The 24,375-nt window shown below is 41.2% G+C and overlaps 1 protein-coding gene and 1 long non-coding RNA gene across 6 annotated transcripts in view; both read left to right on the forward strand.

The window, feature by feature from the left end:
* CCBE1 (collagen and calcium binding EGF domains 1) overlaps positions 1-24,375 on the forward strand; it is a 287,475-nt gene that overhangs the window by 90,446 nt on the left and 172,654 nt on the right. The window lies entirely within an intron of this gene.
* Positions 13,513-24,375, forward strand: part of LOC141409039 (uncharacterized) — a 67,815-nt gene continuing 56,952 nt past the window's right edge. Inside the window, exon 1 of the long non-coding RNA XR_012427190.1 lies at positions 13,513-14,491. This is a non-coding gene — a long non-coding RNA (uncharacterized lncRNA). The remainder of the gene's footprint in view (positions 14,492-24,375) is intronic.

A 24,375-nucleotide genomic window follows, 5' to 3' on the forward strand; every position in this document is an offset into this window, starting at 1 on the left:
AAAATTCTTACCTCTCTTGAGTAGTTAACAAATTTGACTTCAAAGAGCCTTCCCTAGATCATTTCATTGCTGATGTGAAATTTAAAATGGGGGCTTGTTCTTGTGCCTTCTCTAAAACACATCTCTCAAGCAGGTGGTAAGGACTGAGGGTGGCTCTTCTTAGAAATGCTAAGATGGTATTTGGCAGGAATGACTCTAAATCATTTTGTCTTGCATCAACACGTTGGCCCAAGTTTCTTAAATAATCTCTGACATGATCAGGAAGTAGGAATCTAGGGGGTCTGGAACACAAAGTTAAATTGTAGTGTTGACCTGTAGGGAGTCCAAAGAAAATCCTGGAAAAGGAATTGTGTAAATAACAATAATAGCTAATGCTTATTGAACACTCATGTGACAAACGCTACTGAGTACCTTGTTTAATATATTTCTCTTTAATTTTCAAAATAAACCCCATTACGTATATACTTTTTAATCCCCATTTTTACTTGTTTGTTTATTTATTTATTTATTTATTTATTATTTTTTGAGATGGAGTCTCACTGTCGCCCAGGCTGGAGTGCAATGGCACAATCTCAGCTCACTGCAACCTCCCAAACTGGAGTGCAGTGGTTGTAATATCAGCTCACTACAACCTCCGCTGCCCGGATTCAAGAGATTCTCCTGCCTCAGCTTCCCAAGTAGCTGGGACTACAGGCACGTGCCACCACACACAGTTAATTTTTAGTAGACAGGGTTTCACCATGTTGTTCAGGCTGCTCTCGAACTCCTGACCGCAGGTGATCCACCTGCCTCGGCCTCCCAAAGTGCTGGGATTGCAGGAGTAAACCCCTACATCTGGCCGTTAATCCCCATTTTTAAATCAGGTAAATCCAGAACCTGGGGTTTGAAGAAATTAATCAGTGTCACACAGGAAGTGGTTCAGATTTGAACCTGGGTTGAGACCAGAGTCCGTGTCTAACCGTTGTGCAATGTTAGCTTTCAAGCTCAGCAAGGTGCCCTAGGACAGAATCTGAGGCTGCTGAGAGCAGCTGAAGGGAATAAGGGAAGAATGAATGTCTAAATCCAGCTATGCCCAGTTCCTTTTTGCGTAGTGTGATTTATGGGACTATGTAATGATGATGCTTTGCAGTTTTATCTTTACAGTCAGTCCCCAACTAAGGAGTTGTACCCAATAGTTCATTATATGTCTGTTGTTTGAAATTTGGAATGATTCTGCAACTGGAACAATAATGGTAAATAGTGAGTAGGCTCCAGTCTAGCTCATCTGAGTCTGTGGAATAATCCACCCATAAACTGGTTCAGATAATCAGATTCTGGACTCTCTGAGGGCTTTCATGTCATTCGTGAACTCCTGGGCCATATTCCACAGTGCTGACTGGTACATGCTTATCTAAATGTCAGCCAAAAGCATGCAAAATTAGAGAACCAAATCTGCATTGTAAAAATACTATGTTTTCAGCTGTACTGGACAGGACTTTTGGCTCAACCTTTGTTTTCAAGAGTAAGTACCATGCTTTCCTTTGATTGGACTGACTGAGGCAGTGAGTGCTTATGTGCATTTTTTTTTCAATTCAGCACACCTTTTATGGAATACCTACTCTATCCTACCCTATGCCAGGCCCTGCACCGGGCACTGGGGATACAGACATGATTTGGACAGTCTCATGTCCAACTAATTATAAAACAGTGAGATAAGTGTCACAGTAGAAGCATGAACCAAGGAAGCACAGCACATTTGGAGTGTGGGCATTTATCAGCAAAGGTTTCTTTGAACAGCTGGTGAAATATGTAGTCAGAGAAATAGCATTCTTCTTGCAAATATAAGGTTAACCCATTTTGGTTAACAAGGCACTCATGTTCAGATTTTTCAGATAAAAAGATGATTTTTTTTCTTCTAAAACAGCATGGGTAACAAAAGATTCAAGATTAAGATACAGCCTCCGGAGATGATTCTTGTGTTTCTTGACACCCTTCCAAGGTTTGTTTATGTCACCCTGGGGCCCCGTGGAGATGCTTGGTTTGTAAATGATCCGTGCAAGATGCAGGGAGTCGCATATGGATGGGATGTTATCTTTGAAGAGTAAAGTTATGTTTACTACTTTCTTTGAAGACAGTTTGTAATGGGATGTCATGACAGCCTTGTTAAGTATGCAGATAATGAAAATCAGCATCTGACTTCTAAACAAAAGTCGGGGGGAAAGTGCACAGAAAGCCAAGATTTCACCCATGTGCTTTGCGGTTTGCCATGTGGACACTGTCTTTGTCCCAGATGCCTCGCCGCTTTCCCTGAAAGGGTCACTGTGTCCTTCTGTCACATCTGAGGAATTCCATCCTAAGGAAGTAAATAACCAATTTGTGGGAGTTCCAGTGCCTCTAAGGTCTGTCATGGAGTGTGCAAAAGATACACAAATGTGATCTCTGCCCTTGTCTGAAGTATTTTTCCGAAACAATGAATGGACAGTTAAGAATTAAGCATGTATTACTAAGAAAACTTGACTTGTTTTGACAATCATTAAACTTTGGGGTAAATGGGAGTTGAATCGCAAAGCACTATAGGGGTTGAGATCATCGTGGTTGCTTGAGAGCAGTGGCGTGCTTCAGGCGGAAAGCTACAGCTCGGACATTCGAGCATCGCGATTTCTCCTGGTAGCAGATGTCTGACTGGGGCCTGGCTCGCTTATTTCCCCAGTGGAGCAGCTCACTTCCACCTTCACCTTTTCCTCCCAAAGACTGCTAGAGGGAGGATAGCTTATCCCAAAGCCACTCCTAGCAGGTGTCCACTTGGCTCTGGAACCTTTGTCTGGCAACAACTCAAGTACGTCTTATGTTTCAGTCTGAGGGTTTGCTGGGAACGTGAGGTATTTTATCATCCACCCAGAAGTGTTATTTTGGGAGAAACGAGAGGCAGAGTCCCCACAAGCTCTAGGTGGGTCGCCATCTAGGCTGTTGAGAGGTCAAAGAGGCTCCTTGTCGTCCCCTGGTTTTCCAGCAAAGCCTTAGCATATGAGAGATGATCCTGGAATACCTAGTAATTATGCAGAATGGCTGGCCACTGGGGAATGCTGGCCAACCTAAGAGTTACCCACCTGGACCACATTCTTTTTCAGGCTCACTTGGCATGATGCTTCTGCCATGAAGCCCTTCTCCTGGTGGGGTGAGATGCCCCTTTAGTCTGTGCTGTACTCCAGCTAGTTCATGCCCTATCCCAACCATCAACCCACCTGTTCTCTATAAGGATAAAACTTGTCATTTTCCTCTTGTTATCACTGTGACTGGCTTTTAGCATATAGAGGAAAGATCCAGCTTTAGTGTTCTTAAAGTGTTTAGCTGTTCCCTAAAACATGTTGCAGAAAATGTTATATCAAAAAGATCAAAGTTCACATCACTGCCAGACTCCCTCCTCCTCCATTTCTCCCTGTTGTGCCTCCCAGGGGCAGCAGCCTCTGCTGGGGCAGAACCACCAGCTCCTGTGCAACAGATGACACTCCTGCTGTGGGCACTTTTCCCAGCCTTTGCAATCAAGTCAGGCCAGAACATGCTTTCAGGAGGGCATTGCTTTAATCTTCAGGCATGATGAACACGGTGTAGGTGACAGTGACTGTGGATACTGAGCTCCTTTCTCCAGTCTTGGGGTGGGCCTGGAGCTGCCAGGTCCCTACTGATCACTGGATAAGATGGATGTCTTGCCCCATTCTGACCCTACCTATCAAGCGTCTTAGCAACAGCTGACCAAGAACAAATGATACATTTTTAGAGACTTGGTATTTGTTTAAAGTACATATACTGCTAAGCCGACAAAACCAGACAGTGTACATTTCAGGTTTTAAGAAGCAGACATCCTGGTCTAATGCATCTCAAAATTATCCTTCTGAAGAGTTGTCCAAATTGGACATTGAAACAAATGCCTATTGAAGCAATCACATACCATGGAAATTTCCTTCTTTACGAAATATCTCATATCTGCTTGTTTAATTCACGTTTTTCTGTTACAGAAGTAGATGATCAGCTCTCCTTTTAAATACAGGTGACTGTGGCCAGTTACTTAGTATGTTGGCTGATATCAAGGGAGTAGTAATTTGACTTTATTGTGTCTGACCAGTAATGTGGACTATAGAGAGGGCCAGTTTGAGACCCTCATCTGCTTTTTTTTCCTGGATAAGTATCTCTGTTCTATGTGTCCTCCCACCCCTAGCCCTATGAAAATGGAAGATGGTGCAGTCTAATGGTTAAGAACTCAGGTGTGAGGTCAGATGGACTTGGGATCAGACTCCAGCTTCACATGCACAGGCTCTGCACCCTTGGACAACTTGCCAAACCTCTGTGTTTTGTCTTGAACCTATGAAGAGGAGTAGCATGCTGCTTCCTGGCTCTCTCCATCATTGTTTTGGCCTTACGTGCCCCTCCATCAGCGAAGCTCTTATGGGGTGAAGAGGGGCCCTCGTTAGATAAGTTTTCCAGTTTCTTGTTTACTTTCTCCTCCATTGGACCCTCCCTTACTTGCCTGCCTAAGAGGAGACAAAGTACCGGAGAGAAACTTCCCATTTTAAAATATGTGGATTGTATCAATGGTCACATGTATTCCGTGTCAGGCTTCCCAGTTCATTTTTACAACAGCACTACAAAGGCATCCTTTTTGGATGTGGAAACAGAGTCATCGAGAGGTTGAGGACCTTTCGGCCTGAAGAGGTCGGGACAGAGCTTCAGATGTCCACCTCCAGCACTTGGCACTTCCTCAGATCTCCATCCTAGCTGCTTTGTATCTTTCTCTTCTAATGTACTTGCCTGGTCTCCAGTATTTTAACAAGGATAAGATGTACTGTTTCTCCTAAAATAAAATTGGTGCTGTGTATCGTTCTAAAAAGATAAGGGAAGGTTTTCTGGGGTGGGAGAAAGAAAGAACAACTTTGTAGTAGGAAGAGAATGCTAATTTCATTTTGTGTTCTTGCTGGATTTAATAACAACACAGGAACATATAATTAGTAGATAATTCTGTAATTACTTAAAGATGAGCAAAAACTTGAAAATGACCCAGGATGTGAAAGGTCTTGAAGCAGGGAGGTATCTTCCCTGGAGGAGGCCAGAGACTGTATTTAAATCAGATGTTTTACAGAGAGATGAGCCATCTTTATCTTTAAAGGCCAAATTCTGACTCCTCACAGGGGTAGAGGTAAGTGATTGTTTTAGAAATAATAATAATAAAAACTTTATTTACAAGAACCTTTAACCAAGGACCTGAATGGTCTACTTGAAATTAATTCATGAATCCTCACAACACTTATTTTCTCTCATTCCTTCACCTACTTAAGCCCCAGGGACCAAATTCTATGCCCTAATATTTGAGGCAAGTCACAGCTTCTCTTCTTCTAATATTTGAGGAAGTCACAGCTTCTCTTCTTCTCATGGTCATTTTAGAATCTTCTGAGCAAATGGTTAGTATTTGGCTATGGTGGATACACACCCTGGATTTTTTTCAGGGATAGTTTAAGAACTATTGTCCTATTAGTGCTCTGTGTGTAAGAGCTAACAAATGGAGTTTTCTCTTCCTGGGAGCATGTGAGTGTGATTTGAGCTTACCTCCTTTAGTTCCCATGACAGCCCTAGGAGGTCAGTATTGTTACTGCATTTTATGATTCGAGACAAGACACAGAGGCTTAGCAAGTTGTCCAAGGGTGCAGAGCCTGTGCATGTGAAGCTAGAGTCTGATTCCAAGTCTGTCTGACCTCAGGCCTGAGTTCTTAACCATTAGGCTGCACCATCTTTCATTTCATCAGAGCACATAGCAGCTTTGACCACTCTGTAGTCTTCTGGCCCTTACCCCTTGTTCAGGCCTTGCTTCTCTCTGTGGGGTCCTCTTCCCCATGCCTCTTGCTTTCCAAGTCCTACTCATGCCTCAAGGCTTCCCATAAGGCCTTTTCTGGTTTTTACAACTTATGGTGATCACATCTTAAGATTTTTTTCCAACTCAGGACTCAGAGGGCTTTTCTCTTTATCCAGTGTCTTGTTACATACATATATATGCCCTTTTTGTATTTATGTATTTTCTGTTTTCAATGTGGTTTTTTTAAAATCTAGATCTGTGTAGATGGGAAAACTTACTTATCCAATGGTTTATACTGGATTTATTCTTTGCATACATACTAGGGATACAAAGAAATATGAAAGATCAGTGCCTTGAATCTTTGCAATTCTAATGAATTGATGAAGGAAGAAAGAAACAATCACATAAAGATGATGATAATAGTGTGTATAACTTCATGATCTCTCTTCTGGTATGGATGTTGAAAGGCAGAAGCAGAATAAGACAGACAGTCACAGGAAAACTTAGCTCATTTTGCTGCTCCAGTATCTTCTGCCATTGTATCACCCTGAAGAAGGATCTTGGCATTATCTGAGTTTGCATTTTTCTTAGGTTTTCATTAGCTTCATGTGACCCAATTTGTGGTGTTAGTAAATATATATATATATTTTTTTAATGATATTCACATTTGTAATAACAAATGGTCTCTTGCAAATGATGGGCACTTACTTGAATTTAGGTGGATCTTTTTTTGGTATTTCTTACTCCAGTCTTGCTGTACCATGTCTATTTTTAAATGTTTCAGATTTGCGGATGTTCTCACTTTCCTTTATAAGCAAGCTAATCAGTTGTTGAATTTGCTAATCATTTAAAGATGAGCAAAGTGGAAAAGGAAATATCTTTTGGAAAAATTAATAGTAACAAGGGAGGGTGTTGAAGGGTGTGTATGGTGGGAAGGCACAATTTCTTCTAAAATTTCAAAGATTTAAATAGAGAATCTGGCTCAACAAAAGAATGCACTCCCCTCACTAATTCCATAATGTCCCGTGCTGGACATATACTTTCTCCGCACAAGTTTTGATGTTAGATGATAATAAAAGCAATTAAAAGAAAACTGAGGCTGGGCATAGTGGCTCATGTCTAATCCCATCTCTTTGGGAGATCAAGGTGGGCGGATCACTTGAGCTTAAAAGTTTGAGACCAGCCTGAACAACATGGTGAAACCCCATGCGCTCGTCTGTTTTAATGCTGCTAATAAACACATACATGAGAGTGGGTAATTTACAAAGGAAAGAGGTTTAATGGACTCACAGTTCCACATGGCTGGAGAGGCCTCACAATCATGGTGGAAGATGAAGGAGGAGCAAAGGCACATCTTACATGGCGACAGGCAAGAGAGTGTATGCAGGGGAACTGCCCTTTATAAAACCATCAGATCTTGTGAGACATATTCACTATCATGAGAACAGCATGGGAAAGACCCTGCCCCCATGATTCAGTTACTTCCCACTTGGTCCCTTCCATGACATGTGGGAATTATGGGAGCTACAATTCAAGATGAGATTTGGGTGGGACACAGCCAAACCACATCACCCTATCTCTACCAAAACTACAAAAAGTAAGCTGCTCATGGTGTTGTGTGCCTGTAATCCCAGCTACTCAGGGGGCTGAGGTAGGAAGATCACTTGAGCCTGGGAGGCAGAGGTTACAGTGAGCTGAGATTGCATCACTGCACTCCAGCCTGAGAGACAGAGTGAGACCCTGTCTTACAAAAAAAACCAAAAAACAAAAAACCCCTGAGACATAGCTAATAAAATAGATCCCTATCCATAGTACAGAATGGGCCCCTTCTTCCCTCTGAAAGCAAGGGAAATGGGTTTAGAAAAGTTGCTAAGGAAAAATTACTATTTATACTCTCCTCCCTGCCACCCCTTACCAACCTTAAAGCCTTCTTGAAGGAAGATTGGTTCCAAGGCTAGGGGATGACAGGTGAAGATGCTAACTGAAGAATCAAGACCATATTACTCTACATAAGGAAAGAGAGGGAGTGGCTCAGAAGGGAGGAGTTGGTGGTAACCAGCCCCAGGGGGCAGGAGGAGATATGGGGATGGTTGGAAAGAGAAAGCTATGAAGCCACTGTCTTTGAGAGAGGAAATTTAGCGGCATGGGGAACCTTTGCTAACCCAGGTGAATTGTAACCCTCTCCTTCATCTTCCCACATATCCTTCAGTGGAACCTACATTGTTCATTGAAAGTGGTGGTCCCCAACCTTTTTTGGCACCAGGGACCAGTTTTGTAGAAGACAATTTTTCCACAGATCAGAGGTGGGGGATTGTTTGGGGATGATCCAAGCACATTACATTTATTGTACAGTTTATTTCTATTATCACATTGTAACATACTTCTATAACTCACCATAATGTAGAATCAGTGGAAGCCCTGAGCTTGTTTTCCTGCAACTAGACAGTCCCCTTTGGGAGTGATGGGTGACACTGACAGATCACCATGCATTAGATTCTCATGAGGGCGTGCAATGTACATCCCTCACATACACAGCTCACAAGAGGATTTGCCCTCCTATGAGAACCTCATGCCGCTGCCGCTGCTCTGACAGGAGGGTGGAGCACAGGAGGCAATGCTCATTTGCCCGCAGCCCAGTTCCTAATGGGCCACAGACCTGTCCATGGCCCAGTGGTCAGGGACCCCTGATTTAAAGGGACAAAAATACCTAATATTTTTCTGACATACACAGCAAAAACAATAGTTGCAAGACTAGGGGCTCCTAATGACTCACATGTTTTGTTAGAAAACTCACCAGCGTTCCGTGGGATTAGGGTGAGTTTTTGCTGTGAAATGGTGGATGGAAAGGAAGTGAACCAGGGATGGCAATGTCTTTTTTTTTTTTTTTTTTTCCACTATTAGTCCAAAGTCATGGAATATTTTGTTAAGAATTTACTTTAATTGCCGGCAACTATTGTCTCCACTTTAGAAATGCCTAAATCTCTTTAGGAGCCTGTCATGTCTCTGACTCTAGTCTATCCATAGACCCCCGGCTATGTGTGTTGCCTGCATTAATTCTTCAGGCAGGAATTATTGCTCCTGTGGTACACATGAAAAAGTTAAGACACAAAGACAGTAAGTAGCCTGCTCAGGATCTCATGGTCAGAAAGAGACTTCGAACCCAGATTTGATAATAAATTGTATACTTTTAGCCAGTGTACCATAAGTGATAAGAAAATTCAGTAATGGCCAGGAATGATATGTGACTATATGAGTGAGCCGTATTAATGAATTCCATTCATTACACAGTGGTGATGAGGATTAAGGAAATGAGCTGCAATAGAAGGGTTGCTGTTTCCATTTTAGTCTTCATGTAATTCAGTGCACCTTCTGTTTTATCCAGGTATGGCAATTACATTAATTCTAGATGCCTGATGGATTCCAAACTGCATGTTTTCTTAATTGAGTGCTTGCATATATATTATCTTTTAAAATTAGTTCTAAATAAGATGATGAATTAATGGTATCCAGCGTGGTGCCTGGCACATAATATAATTTGTAGATCTTTATAATATGACTTACAAATCCTTCACCCAGCCTTCATCTGTCCCTTCTTCCTCTTTTCCCATCTCCTTCCTTCTTGCTTCCTCCCATCCTTCCTGTATGAGTCAAGACTCATTGGGTTGAGGGTGGGAGGAGAAAAATAACTAGAAAAAAAGTAGTAGTAGAAGAAGAAGAAAGGTAGGTTGGTTAACGAAGAAGAGAGGAGGAAAAGTAGCAGTAAAGTGTCCACCTAGAAGTGGGTCTGATATCAGCCATGGCTGAATTTAGGGACTGCCAGCATCTCCAAGATTTGATGTTTCTCCATCTTTGGTCTCTGCCCACCTCTGTGTTGGCATCATTCTCAGGAACGGTTTGCATGAATTGCATCAGTTGCTTGGCTATGGGGATTCAACAGCCTCCAGAAATGCCAGGTTCTCACCCTTGAAGCCTCCGATTTAGTAGAGAGTGTTTTCAAAAAGATCACGGAATTGAGCCTGATCTCCAGCTTGGGTCATATGTCCATCTGAGAACTGCTCACTCAGGTCAGGGGAATGTGGAGCTCTGACTGGCCAGGTTTGGATCATGTGTGACCCTTGGCTACAGGAGTTAGGGCCACACCTACCTCAGCTACATGGATAAATGGTGGAAGGAGTGACTCTTCAAAGAAAACGGGCACAGAAGTAGTACTGTGGGTTGGTTAGCTGAACAGCATTTCCAGCATCCACCTGCTGTGCTTCCACATTTCAGAGGATGGAGAGCTAGAAATGGCATTCCCAGATTCCTCAAACCTGGCATTCTGGGTGCGCTTTAGGTCCTGTTGGTCATCTGCACTCAGGTGAAACCTGAATTCAGAACTGAGTCGGGAAGTAAAGGAGCAGCACATGTGGCTGATGCAGACTGTGTTTGTGGCAGTGCGATTCGGCTTCCGGCAAGTTCATATGGTAGCTTCCCACAGTTGTGAGGGGGCGACTTTCTGTATCACAACAGAGGCAGTGTGCTTTTGGAATGAAGGGGACATTTTGGCAGCTTAACCTAGTTCCCACTACTTCAAGCTTGGTACATCACTGGTTTTATAAATCACTTGGTACTCGCTAAAAAATCCCTTTGTGCTAATGCTAGCTGGTGCGCTCTCTGTTGTCTGCTGATCCCTAACCAGTGTTCTCACTGGAAGATGAGGGCATGATACTGGTTAAGCAGCTCAACCCATGTCCACCAATGTTCCTAACCTCCATTTCCCCCGGATTTTCTCTTTTCTGACTCTAGTGTCCTTTCTTTCTTCTCTCCCTCTCCGTTCCCTCTCCGTTCCCTTGAAATTCAGGCTGTGAGTCTCCAAGCTCTGTCCTTTGAGAGAGATTAGAAATAAATGATCTACCCTTTTCTTTAAGAGGGCTAGGAAGTATCCTCAACTATTTTGGAACCTCTCAGTTATCCTGACTTTGGGTAACTGTGTTCAGTGTTTTCAAGACTAAATTTCTTGATAGGACCTCATGGTCTTATTACTGATGCAATTCATGCAAACCATTCCTGAGAATGAAGCCAACACAGAGGTGGGCAGAGACCAAAGATGGAGAAACATGAAGTCCTGGTGATGCTGCCAGAGTCCCTAAATCCAGCCATGGCTGATACCAGACCTACTTCTAGGTAGACACTTTACTGTTACTTTTCCTCCTTTCTTCTTCGTTAACCAACCCACCTTTCTTCTACTACTTTTTTTGTAGTTATTTTTCTCCTCTCACTCTCAACCCAATGAGCCTTGGGTCAAACAGAGAGGATGGGAGGAAGCAAGAAGAAAGGAGATGGGAATTTCTCATCGATTGGCTGTAAAGATTAAATAGCATGCTGTATGTATGTGTTACACTGAGTAAATTCTGTAAATGCTTCCTTGCTCATGCCTTATTCTTACCTGTTTTCTTCCTTTTCTGACACCACATTATGTTGACTAATAGCTATTATCAGTGAAGCACGTATTGCATGCCCAGGCATTCAAAGTGCTTTATATGAATTGACCTTGTTTAATCCTCATAACCTCATGAGACAGGTACTTTTATTATTTTTCAGATGAGGAAATGGAAGCACTGAAGGATTATGTAACTTGTCTGTTTATGCAACTAGGAAGTGGCAGAGCTGAGATTTAAACCCCTAGCCTGATCCCAGAGCCAGGCTCATAACCACTGGCTGGTTTGCTGCTCTATTCCCAGTGCCCTGGCCAGCTCAAGATTAAATGCATGTGGAAGCCTTTGATTATTGAATAAAGTGTACTGCCTTTCTTCTTTGATGCTTTACTTGCTGTATCTTCAGAACTTCTGTTTCTTTCTTCATTTCCTTGCTGTGTTGGTCTATTGGCATTTTAGCCATCCACACGTTCTCCTGGTACTATGTTTGTGATTAGTGGCTTATGTCTGTGAGGTTGTAACTGGGTGTGTGTCCTTTGGCTGTGAAACAAAGGTCTTGCCCATGTGATGCTGGTTGGCCCCCTCAGAAGTCACACCCGTGGCCCTCTCAACACTTCACTGATGGTCGGGTCACACTCAAGCCTTTGCTACGTGACGGAAATGGACAGAAGATTTCTCAGGACTCTTGCTGTCTCAATCGTGTAAAACGAGAGACATGGAGATGGGCTCTCTTCTCAGCTATCAATTATGAGAACCTGGGCTGAGGCATGGGGAGGACATTGGACACAGGAATTTGTCTTCTGTAGTAAGACTGAAGTTATTTGCTGCTTAACAGCTTTTCCCCGCTGCTGCATATCATAGCCAGGACCAATGTCTTATCAGTTTAGACCTAGCCTGCTTCTGAAATACCATATTCTTCCATCTTAAATACTACTAAATGGTCTAGGTATTGAAACAGAAATACTTCCAAAATGGTCATAGAAATACTCCCATGACACCTTCAGTGTTGAACAAGGAAGACTCATGATTACTGGACAAAATTATTTGTAAAAAGTAGACTTCTGCCATTGTGTGCTGTTCTCAGCTGGCCTAGGGTCAGGGTTAGTGGACCCTGACATCTGTATTTTACGTCCAAGCAGCTTTCTCTCCCCTATGTCCTCTTCGCTGCCAAACACTGAAATGGTTTGAGCTCCATTTTTGAAGAAGAGACTGCTTCCTTTATAGGGATGGGAGAAAGTTATAGGCAGACAGCCACTCTGTTCAGACCTCTTGTTTACTTCCTGCATTCTTTAGCCATTTGTTTTAAACAAAATTGCTCATGTAGGGATTTGTTTATAGAATTAAAAATCCTAGAGAATAGGTAGTACCATGTAAAGCACCTTGTAGATATGTTTTTAGTTTAAAACTGTAGATTTTTTAAAACGGACATTTCCAAGAAGTCTGCACATCATCATTCACCCATACTTTGCTTTTCAGTCACTTCTTGGAGGTAGCCAAGTCCTTGGGGTATCTGATGGAGAGAGCCACCACTGCGGGACCTGCTTGATAAAGCCTTAACTCCTTCATCCTGGTATTAAAATGTAATCATCCTGAAAATCTTTACAGTGCATTTGCTCAGCCTGCCAAAGAACTGATATGTTCAGTTACACTGAGCCATGGAAAAAAGTTTAATGTTTTCAGATATTTAACAGTATATTTATACATGTTCACCTTTTAAAGTTATTCTTTGATTAACTTTATAATTGATTGATTATGTTTTATGTATTTTATAAAATGTGAGAGCTGATAATAGTCATTGTAGGAATTTAAGGCAACATGGCCAAGAAAGTGGGAAAGATACTTTCGGTTGAAGGAACTTGATCTGGCTTTTAGAGGGACTCAGGTAATGGTGATGATAAAAGGGGAACATTTATTGAATTTACAATGAGCAATCTCAGTACCAAGCTGTTTTCCTGGATTTATTATAGTTAATCTTGATAGGGACGCAAGGTTGGTGTTACCATTATTTCCATTTCTCAGATGAGGAAACTGAGGCAAAGTAAGGAAGTTAGTAACTTGCCCGTTATCGAGGGCCAGGGATGGGATCAAAATCTGGTCTCTCTGACAGTGGGACCCAGAGAGGTGAGCCCAAATGTTTTACAGAATTATCTGGGGGAAAGGATAGGTCCTTGTTAAGATAAAAAAAAAAAAAAAATAGTAGATAATGGCCAGGCCTGTGCAAGGGAGTCTGAGGTTTCAACTTCAAGCTTTTGGTAACCCACCTTAGAGAACTGCCTTTTTTTTTTTTTTTTTTTTTTTTTGAGGTGGAGTCTGACTGTTGCCAGGCTGGATGGAGTGCAGTGGCAAATTCTCAGCTCACTGCAACCTCCATTTCCTGGGTTCAAGCGATTCTCCTGCCTCAGCCTCCCGGGTAGCTGGGACTACAAGTATGCGCCACTACGCCCAGTTAATTTTTGTATTTTTAGTAGAGACAGGGTTTCCACCATGTTGGTCAGGCTGGTCTCGATCTCTTGACCTTGTGATCCACCAGCCTTGGCCTCCTGAAGTGCTGGGATTATAGGCGTGAACCACCATGTCCGGCCGAGAACTACTGTTCTTAGTGACTTCCTTGGGGACTGTCTCTGGGACTGCACATAGAAAGCCGCCTTTCATCCCTACTCGTAGGGTGCAGACTCGGGTTAAAGATGCACTGTTGACAAAGTGAGTAGCACCGAGGAAATGAGTATCGACCACTAGGCTAGCCAGTTGAAGGTCTTTCCCCCTTTTAAGAAAGTTTACTCTCTAAGCAGAACTAAAAGATGATTTATGAAACAATTTTGTTTTGCCCAAGGGTATTTTTGATGCCTTGACTTTGTGGAAAAACATACATAACAGAAGCTTACTGTTTTCACCATTAAGTGAGCAGTTCACTGGCATTAAGTACGCGTGCAACCATCAATCATCATCCATCTCCAATACACTTTGAGTTTCCCCAACGGAAATTCTGTACCCATTAAACAACAACTTCCCATTCCTTTCTCTCTGCAGACCCTGGCAATCTCCATTCTATTTTCTGTCTCTCTGAATTTGACTATTCTAGCCCTGGCTGTGTTCTTTTAAATATTGTAATTAGATCTCTACATGCTTTTTAACATTTAGCACTCAAGGTAATCAAGCTTGGCTTGGTTTTGGGGGCCCCAAGATGGCAAGAACCATGGAAGGAGAGAGAATTTGGTATTTTTCATGAAGCCGCCTTGACTTGCTGGTGAAGCAAACACTTGTAAGTTCATCTAGACACCTGGGGAACTTGATGATAGAGGGAAACTGTGCACTTCTGCCTGGGTTTAGGGGGACATGGTTCTTGAATGCACAAGGTGAGAAAGAATATGGCATTGCTGATGGAATGGGAGGTCACCCCTCTTTGGGATATGGACCCCATGCCGTTCCCACCAAGGCTGACAGCTGCTTGATTTTTAGTCCAGAGGCTGCTACTTCCAGTGAACAATGGGTTGTCAACCCATGTCCCAGACTTAATCAGTTACGATTTATACAACTAACTGAAATAAGTTGGACGATGTGAACAGCCTTGATTTTGCTTTTTTTCTCCCACAATGTTGTAAGTGTGTGAATGTCAGCACAAATGAAGAATCTTGAATACTCAAGCCAAAAGTGCCTGCAGCCAGGATTGTAAGGGTGTCCAGGGAGTTCACAACATTTCAGCTCTTATGTAAGAATACTAGGCCTCTTACCTTCTCACAGATTTATCTCAAGAAAATGGGATTATATTTTCATTGTCTGTGCTACTGCAGGAGGATGGCAATGGAGATAATCTAAAACAGCTGATAGAGAAGACGGGATTTGGAATTTACAGTTGGTACTGGAATGCATTACAAAAGTTATTGCTGGCAATACTTATAATCCCCTACTCATGTTTTTCTTAAGCTAATCTAAAAATTAGAATGCACTGTCTGATCACACATCATGTAATGGAAGGAGTGTATTATAGAATTGTCCTGGGTGGCAAAAAAAATGTGAACTGAAGATTTAAGGATGCCTGCAGATGGACGTCACATGGACAGCTGAGGAATGGCCAGGCATTTAGTCTTTTTTCAAAAAGCTATTTATTAAAAACACAGATCTAGAATACCATGTAAAATGATTGTGCCACTTAGTATAAGTCACATGCTTTTGTGGCCACCACCCAGGACAAGAAATGTAACTTTTCAGCAACCTTAGATGTCCCTCCATGTCCTAAAGCACAAACCCTTCCATATCTCCCAAATTAACCACTGTCCTCACACTTCCTTGCATTTCATAGTTTTATTGCCTATGTATGCATCACTGAACTCTAAAGTTTGCCCATTTTTAATTCAAAATGCTTTTTAAATCTTTCTTAAGCTACAGGTTTCCTTCCTTTTTTTTTTTTTTTTCCAATCCCCCCTTACAATTTGTCTGTTACAGATCCCAGGCCTTTTGGGCTGTGTTGTTTCCTACAGTTTGAATTTTGCTGACTGTGCACTCATCCTTATAGAGGTGATTTTTTAGCGCATGAAACATTAACATGGTTCCAGAAGGCAAAACTAAACAGAACTATATGGAGAAGTGTCATTTCTTTAATATATTTTCACCCGTCCACCAATCTTGTTGGTTTATCCTTCCCATGTTCATTTTTGTAAAAATAAGTAGACGCATATGTATCTATCTATAGTTATATCCCCTTTTTTATTACAGTAGAGTTGGCATACAGTGTGTTCTTTTGCACTTTACTTTCTTTGCTTGTCAATATATTGTAGATGTTTTATATCCATTTATAAGGATCTTCTTTTTTTGCAGCTGCAGAGTATTGTGTTATGTTGATATGCCATAGTTCATTCACTCTGTCTCTTAAACACAGGTTTTGAGTTTCCCTTTTTCAAAATGCTTGGAACCAGAAGTTTTAGATTTCAGATTTTTTCCAGACTTTGGAATACTTGTATATACATAATGAGATTTCTTGGGGCTAGGACCCAAGTCTAAACACATCATTTGTTTGATATATCCCTTATACACATGGCCTGAAAGTAACTATTTATTTTGTTTTTTCAAGATGCGGACTTGCTATGTTGCCCAGGTTGGAGTGCAGTGGCTGTTCACAGGCAGGATAATAGTTCACTGCAGCCTTGAACTCATAGGCTCAAATGGTCCTCCTGCCTAAGCCTCTTGAGTAGCTGGAACTACAGGTGCACGTTATGATGCCCAGCTTCATATAATGTTTTTAGCAATTTTGTGCATGAAACAAAGTTTTGACTGCATTTTGACTGGGACCTGTGACTTGAGGTCAAGTGTGGCATTTTCTATTTGTAGCATCATGTCAATGCTCAAAGTTTTAGATGTGGGAGCATTTGGCATTTTTGGTTTAGGGAGGCTTAACCCGTGTAGATATTTACTCTTTCCAATATTTTGTAATGATACATAATCCTGAAATTAATAGCCTTGTACACACGCATTTTTATTCTGTCTGGAGCGTGAATTCCTAAAAGTGAGATTGCTGGGGTCAAGAGGTAAATGGATTTGTAGTTTCTGTTTTAGGTATTGCCTGTTTCCTTTCTGTAAGGATTGAACCAGTTTGCATGCCCACCAGCAACATGTAAGCGTGCCTGTTTCTCCACAGCCTCAGCAACAGAGTGTCTTCAAGCTCTTTAATTTTTGACAGTCTTATGGGTAGACTTGGAAGTCTCTTAACACACTTAGGATCATTTTTATCTTATGAACTATCTGTTCATGAATTTTGTCCATTTTTCTATTGGGCTTTTGGAGTCCCTCCAGTTGAGTTTATACAATGTATATATGATATATGTAATTATTAATACATATTAGGGATATCAACCTTTAATTTGTGGTATATGATGCAAATATTTTCTCCCAGTTTTTCATTTGTTCTTTGACTTTGCTTATGGTATTTTTCACTATGCAAAAGGAATTTATTTTTATGTAGCCAAGTTTATTCTTTTTAACAGTTGCATCTGGGACTTGATCATACTTAGAAAGCAGCTTTTTATGCCCAGGTTATAGAGGAATCCCCATTTCCTTCTAGCACGTTTGTAGTTTAAATTTTCACACTTATACCTCAGATCCTTTGAAGGTTATTCTTATGTATGGAGTGAAGTCTGTATCTAATTTTATCTTTTTACTAATGGACTATTTAGTTGTCCTAATACAACTTATTAAAACCCATTTTGCCCCAGCAATTTGAGTTACCATGTTTCATATACAAAATTTTCAAAGTAGTCAGGTCTAATTCTGAATTTTCTGCTCTAATCCATTGGCCTCTGTCTTCTTACTCATGTGCCATATAACCCCGTTTAACTTAAGATGTGATTGTACTTTTTAATATCTGACTGGGATATTCCTCCTGTGGCTTTTCTTTTTTAGTGTTTTATTAACTGTTCTTGCATGTTCACTTTTCCATATGGAGTTTGGTATCATCATGCCTAGCTCCATAAAAAACCAAAAATTTGATATTATTGGAGTTTGTAATTTTATTGAAATGTATAAATTAAGGAGAACTGATCTTTATTGAGTCATCTTAGCCAAGAACAAGGAATGTCTGTTTCCGGTTTACCTTTTTGCCTTTCAAGAGTGTTTTAAAGCATTCTTCATTTATGTCTTTCAAATATTTTAAGCTTTTTTCTAAGTATTTTATCTTTATATTTTATTTGCCTCTTTACTAAATTTTTTGCTGTGGAGATCTTCATTGTTTCTTTTAGTTTTTCTAGATAGACTATCTCATTTGCACATATAGTTTTACTGCTTTTCTAATTCTTATGCCTCTAATTGATTTGGCCAAATAAAATGTTAATGTTAAGAAGTAATAATGTTTAGTAGTAGTGGAGGTAGCATCTGTATTTTGCTTCTGACTATAATGGAAATTCCTGTTTCACACTAAGAAAGGTAAGTAAAGATGCTGACTTTAGGACTAATTCTATATCCATCAATCTCTATTTTCGTGGTGTGTGTCTTTTAATTAAGAATGGGTGTTGAATTGAGAGAAGCCTTTTTTTTTTTTTTTTTTTTTTTTAGCACTGTGGAAATAATTTTATGGCTTTCCTTCCTAATAATATGCTATGTTATATTGACTCATTTCCTACTGTTGAGCAAACATACACTCCTGAAGTACATCCTAGCCAGTCATGGTGTATAACTTTTGTTTTGTTTTGTTTTTTGTTGTTTATTTTTTGAGACAGAGTCTCGCTGTGTCACCCAGGCTGGAGTGCAGTGGCATGATCTCGTCTCACTGCAAGCTCCGCCTCCCGGGTTCACGCCATTCTCCTGCCTCAGCCTCCCAAGTACTGGCACTACAGGTGCGTGCCACCATGCCCAGCTAATTTTGTTTTTGTATTTTTAGTAGAGATATGGTTTCACCGTGTTAGCCAGGATGGTCTCAATCTACTGACCTTGTGATCCACCCACCTTGGCCTCCCAAAGTGCTGGGATTACAGGCGTGAGCCACCACGCCCAGCCCATGGTGTGTAACATTTTTAATGAGATTGGATTCTGTTATTGTCTTTCGGAGTTTTACATTGATATGATTATGTGATATTGGTTGAAATAGTCTCTTGTGGTGCTGTCAGTGATACTGGACTTAGCTGGTCTTTGTGTTGTAGAATACTCAGTAAAACCATATGGGCCTGTTGCTTTTGTAAGAGGTAACTTTATTTATTATGTAATATTGGTTAGTTTAAGCTTTCTATCACTAATGTGGCCCATATTGATGAACTATCCTCTCCTAGATAACTATAATGTAAATTTGTGAATTGGCAATCTGGGAAGTAGATATACTATCCCTAAGGCTGAGACAGAGACCAGGAAAGAGGTTCATTCTCCCCTTCCCTGTCCCCAGGGATCCCCAAGGGTTGAGTTCCAGACCTTCCTTGAAGAGCATGGCTGTGCTTTAATGTGTGGTTACATTGCTAAGATGCTGCGCTACTGGAACTCGCAGGACATCTTCCCTCTGGGATGCTGTGGAAAGCCATCCCTCAGGAACTGTCACACCTTAAAAATCACTGTGAAGCCACCCAAGGGTTTACTGGGGAAGTTGTGCATGGGATGGTTCCTCACCTGCAGTAGCCTGCTGCAAAGCCTCCCGAGGGGGCATCGGGGGAGCCTTTGAGGTGCCTCACAGGTGGTCTCCCACTGAGCAGCTGCTTGAGAGGATGCTGGGGGAAGCTGAAAAATGCTGGTCGTTGCTGGTCACTTGGCACTGCTGGAGCTTGGTTCTGAGAAGCACTTCACTGCAGGAACCAGATGCATGCCAGAAGAGCTGTACACGACCATTGCTAGCTCTCATTGTTAGAGCTACCAGGGGCTGCATTAGCCCAGCAAGAGCAGCCCTCTGGAACCAAGAAGAGAAATACTTCTTGCTCTCTGGCAGAAAAATTGCCTACAAGAGTTAAACCAGTCAAAAAGAAAACATACTGCATGGTTCCAATTATATGAGGATCAAAAGTCAAGCAAAGCTAATCACTAGTGGTAAAAGTTCAGTATTAGGAGGTTATAATCTGGAAAAGGCACGAGGAAACCATACGGAGTGCTGGAAATATTTACCTCTTTTTTTTTCTTTATAATGAGATGGGGTCTCACTAAGTTGCCCAGGCTGGCCTCAAACTCCTAGACTCAAGCAATCCTCCCATTTCGGCCTCCCCAAGTACTAAGATTACAGGCATGAGCTGCCGCACCCGGCCAATATTTACCTCTTAATCCAAGTGGTGGTTATGTGGTCTCCACACATATCAAAAATAATCAGGCTGTACATTCAGATTAATGTAATTATAGAATTTACTTATATATAGGGTATACCTCAAAAACCAAAAGTTAATCTTGGCTATTCTTGGCCCTTTGAGCTATGGAAATTTTAACGTCAAATTCTGCTAAAACAATCTATTAGGAGTTTATTCAATCTATAGATGAATTTAAGAACCAATATCTGTATAATACAAGTCTTCCAACTCATTATCAGGATCCGATTTCTTCTTAGCCTTCTCTAACATACTGCAAAGCTTTATATTTTCTTTGTAGAGTTCTTTTCTCCAACTTATTGCTGGCTTCTTGCTATCAAAAATTGTATCTTCAAAAATTCATTTGTTTCCTCTTTACAAAAAGTACAATTGATTTCAAGTATAAATTTTTATCTAGCAAACTTGCTAAACTTCCTTATGTTAGTAATTAACTTCAAGATTCTTTTGGATTGTGTTTTATAATCCTATCTGTGATTAAGATAAATTTTATTTTTCTTTCACATTTCTTTTTCTTGCCTAACTCAGTAGCTGAGACTTTCAGAAAAATGCTGAATAGGAGTGGCGATAGGAGATAAGACAAATCCATCCTAGATCTCAGTCGCTTCTTGGAAAACAGCTACTCCAAAAAGCCTATAGACCATAAGCAGACTGTGTGTGAGCAAGAAATATACTTTATATGTTAAGCTCTTGAAAATGGAGTCTGTTTGTTCCTATAACATGTTCTGTCCTGACTAATATAAAGAGATTAAAATAAATCTGTTCTATTCCTGGTTTGCTAAAACATTTTTTCATATATGACTGTTGAATGCTAGCAAATACTTTTTGGTACCTGTTGAGATGATTATGATTTTTCTTCTGCAGTCTGGTAAGAGACAAATCCTATTTATTGTTTTCAATGTTAAACTTCCATTCCTGAAATAAACTGAAGTTGACCACAATATATTCCTTGTTGCTAGATTTGGAGTGTTAATATTTTGTTTAGGATTTTCAGGTTGATATTCATGACGGAGATAAGCTTCCTTTCTCATAGTTACTGGGCTTTATGGTTTATAGAGCAATTTGGGAAGTACATCTTAATTCTCCAAAAGAGTTTCTGTGAAGTTATTCTGTGCACATTGGTAGAACTTGCCAGTGAAGTCCTCTTCAATTCTTCTTTCATGTTCACCAGTTTTTCTTTCTAACAAAACAAATATCTATTCTTTTTTAACTTAAAAATTTTATTTCCATGTTCATGGTTTCCATTTCATTCTGTTTCATATCTGCCTTCTGTTTTTCTGATCTTCAGACTCATGGAAAGTTTGCTATTCCTTCTCAAAGAATAAAGAATATTTTTAAGGTACTTTGCAGAGTGCTTTATCAGGTTGCCTCACATGAATTCTCATCTGTTGTGCCTTTCAGGTGTTTCCTACTGGATTTCCTAGTAAGCTTTTATAATTTTTATGTGAAATCATCTTACGTGTTTTCATGGTGGCCCTAGCCTGTCTATGAGGGGTGTGCAGTGTTGAATGGGTCTGAAACTCTTGTTGAAAATGTGGGCTTTGTCATGCAGAGGAGGTCCATTCGGGATGCTGCGCTCCCTTGCAGTGCTGGCCAACTTTTCTTTCCCATCGCAGATGTTCTTTCCTCCTTGGCCATAGGAGAGTATTACATTTCTGATCATGTCTGGGGTTTGATGAAGGGATATTTTAGGCTTAATGTCGGTCTAGTCCTAGCTCATTACTTCTTCCAGGGAGCTTGGTTCTGGTTATGTCCCAAAGCATGCTTGTTGAAACTAAACAGTGGGGGCCACTCCCCATGGACCAGAGGGTTTCAGCCACTCACCATTATGTTTTTCTATTTCCAGACATGGAGATTATCTTCTTCTCAAGTGTGTTTGTGTAGAGTTGATTCTTCCCACCCACATATACACACTATTTACATGCTACTAGCCTCCCTGTGGTTGAAATGGAAGGAAGAGGGTAATCCAGTGGCTCATTCCCTCTTCTTCCCAGGGAGTATCATGTGACTTTTGTTTTAAAAACTTTGAGTCCTTTATTGGACTGAACTCATGAGAAATTTCTTATGACTAAAGTGGAACATTAGTATAAAGTTAGGCTGAGCATTTCTCGTCTCCATGATACTAGTTTTCATGTACTATTTTACATGTACATATGTCACCTGTATTTTACATGTATCAAATTATAAGCGAAATTACTAAAAGGCCAATATTATTACTAAAAGGACAGATTTTCCTCCATTTTGATATGAACTTTGTAGCAAATTTTTCCAAACCTAAAGTTTACTCCTTTGATCTAAAATGTTATCACTAGACCCTTAAAATCATGGCAGCAGGTTTAGAATTAGTAGTTGAAATACATGTAAGCAACTTAAACTTATTTAAATAAGACATGCCACTTTGACTAAGTGACAATTTTTTTTTTTTTTTTTTTTTTTTTTGAGACGGAGTCTCGCTCTGTCGCCCAGGCTGGAGTGCAGTGGCCGGATCCCAGCTCACTGCAAGCTCTGCCTCCTGGGTTTACGCCATTCTTCCGCCTCAGCCTCCCGAGCAGCTGGGACTACAGGCGCCCGCCACCTTGCCCGGCTAGTTTTTTGTATTTTTTTTTAGTAGAGACGGGGTTTCACCGTGTCAGCCAGGATGGTCTCGATCTCCTGACCTCGTGATCCGCCCGTCTCGGCCTCCCAAAGTGCTGGGATTACAGGCTTGAGCCACCGCGCCCGGCCCTAAGTGACCATTTTTAAATGATATTAGTGCCTACGTGTGTGGATTAAGCTGTTTGTACAAGCTTGATGAGAAGGTATTGCTATGACGCACACAATGAAGAATGCAGTACTGGGTGAGGAGTGGATCAGGGTGCCAGGCATCTTCAGCATCTCTTGGTAATTTTCCTGCCACTTGGGTTTATCATAGCTAAAAAGTTGTTTTGCTAATACTTAACAAAATAAGATGTTTTGCCACTTTTCCTCCTTTGACTGGAGAAGCTAGAATTTGAGGTACCCGAAAGTGGTTCTCAGCAAATCCCAATGGATTTGATTGAGTATTCACTCGTCTGCCAGTTACTTTCTGAGCTTCTGGGACATGTGAAACCTTGATCTTGATTTTGGGAATTCAGTGATAGCCCAACAGGATTCTTACTTTTAGGAGCTTGCAGTCTTGGTGGAGAGGTAGATAATAAGTTGATCACCAAATAAATGTAAAATGGCCTTTGTAATTTCAGATAGCACTGAAGTGCCATGAAGGTGATTACATGGGGGATAAGAGGGCTTATAACAGAGAGACCTGGGTACCTTGGGAATAGAGTGGGCATCAGAAGGGGTTTCCTGGAGCAGATGTCACTTATGAGATCCGAAGGGTGAGCCAGGGCTATTCTGTCAGGAGGGAAAATGTTGAAGGCTTTTTGGCTGGAAGGAACATGGCGGGCTCCTACAGAAGCTAAAGCAGGCCAGTATGGCTCCAGCTTGGACAGCCGGGAGGTCATGAGCCATGGTGCATCTTGCAAGCCAGGTGAAGAGCAGAACACGTGTGTTGCATTCTGATCTTTTGCCTTACAGTGATAGGAAACCATTAACTTACTGATCTCAAACAGGAGAGTCATAGAATCAAACTTGCCTTCTGAGTGGATTCTCTCAGGACACATACAAAGGCTTTGAATTTGTGGATTAGTCCGTTCTTGCATTGCTATTAAGAAATACATGAGACTGGGTAATTTATAAAGAAAAGAAGTTTAATTGGCTTGCAGTTCTGCAGGCTATCCAGAGAGCATAGCAGCATCTGCTTCTGGGGAGGCCTCGGGAAACTTTCACTTGTGTTGGAAGGTGAAGGAGGAACAGGTATCTCATATGGCGAAGCACAAGCGAAAGAGAGAAGGGGGAGGTGCTACACACTTTAGACAACCAGACCTTGCAAGAACTCAATAACAAGACCTAGGGGGATGGTGCTAAACCATTGGAAACTTCCCCAACGATCCAATCACTTCCCACCAGGCCCCACCTTCCAGGATTGAGGATTACATTTCAATGTGAGATTTGTGCAGGGATACAGATCCAAACCATATCAGTTTGCTTAAGGGGTCCTAAGAAAAAGGCGGCCCTTAAGACCAAAAAATTGCCCTTTTCTGTGTGGAAAGATATCTCCTTCAACTCAGTAATTGCGTGCACGCACACACAAACACACACACACACACACACACACACACACAGCAGTGACAGGGTAGGGCCTTAGGCTGCTGTTTATAGGGGAGAAGCTTTTTTCCTCCTAATAATAAATCTCAAGGGAAATTGGTTTATATCACCCTTTAGAAAAAGGGCATTGACCATTTGATAATGAAAAACTAAAACCAAACGGCAGCACATTCTCATCTTGCTGTGCTTCTTGCTTGGGCAGTTTTGGCTT

Source organism: Macaca fascicularis, chromosome 18, assembly GCF_037993035.2.
Source record: "Macaca fascicularis isolate 582-1 chromosome 18, T2T-MFA8v1.1".
In the NCBI taxonomy this organism is placed as follows: Eukaryota; Metazoa; Chordata; class Mammalia; order Primates; family Cercopithecidae; genus Macaca; species Macaca fascicularis.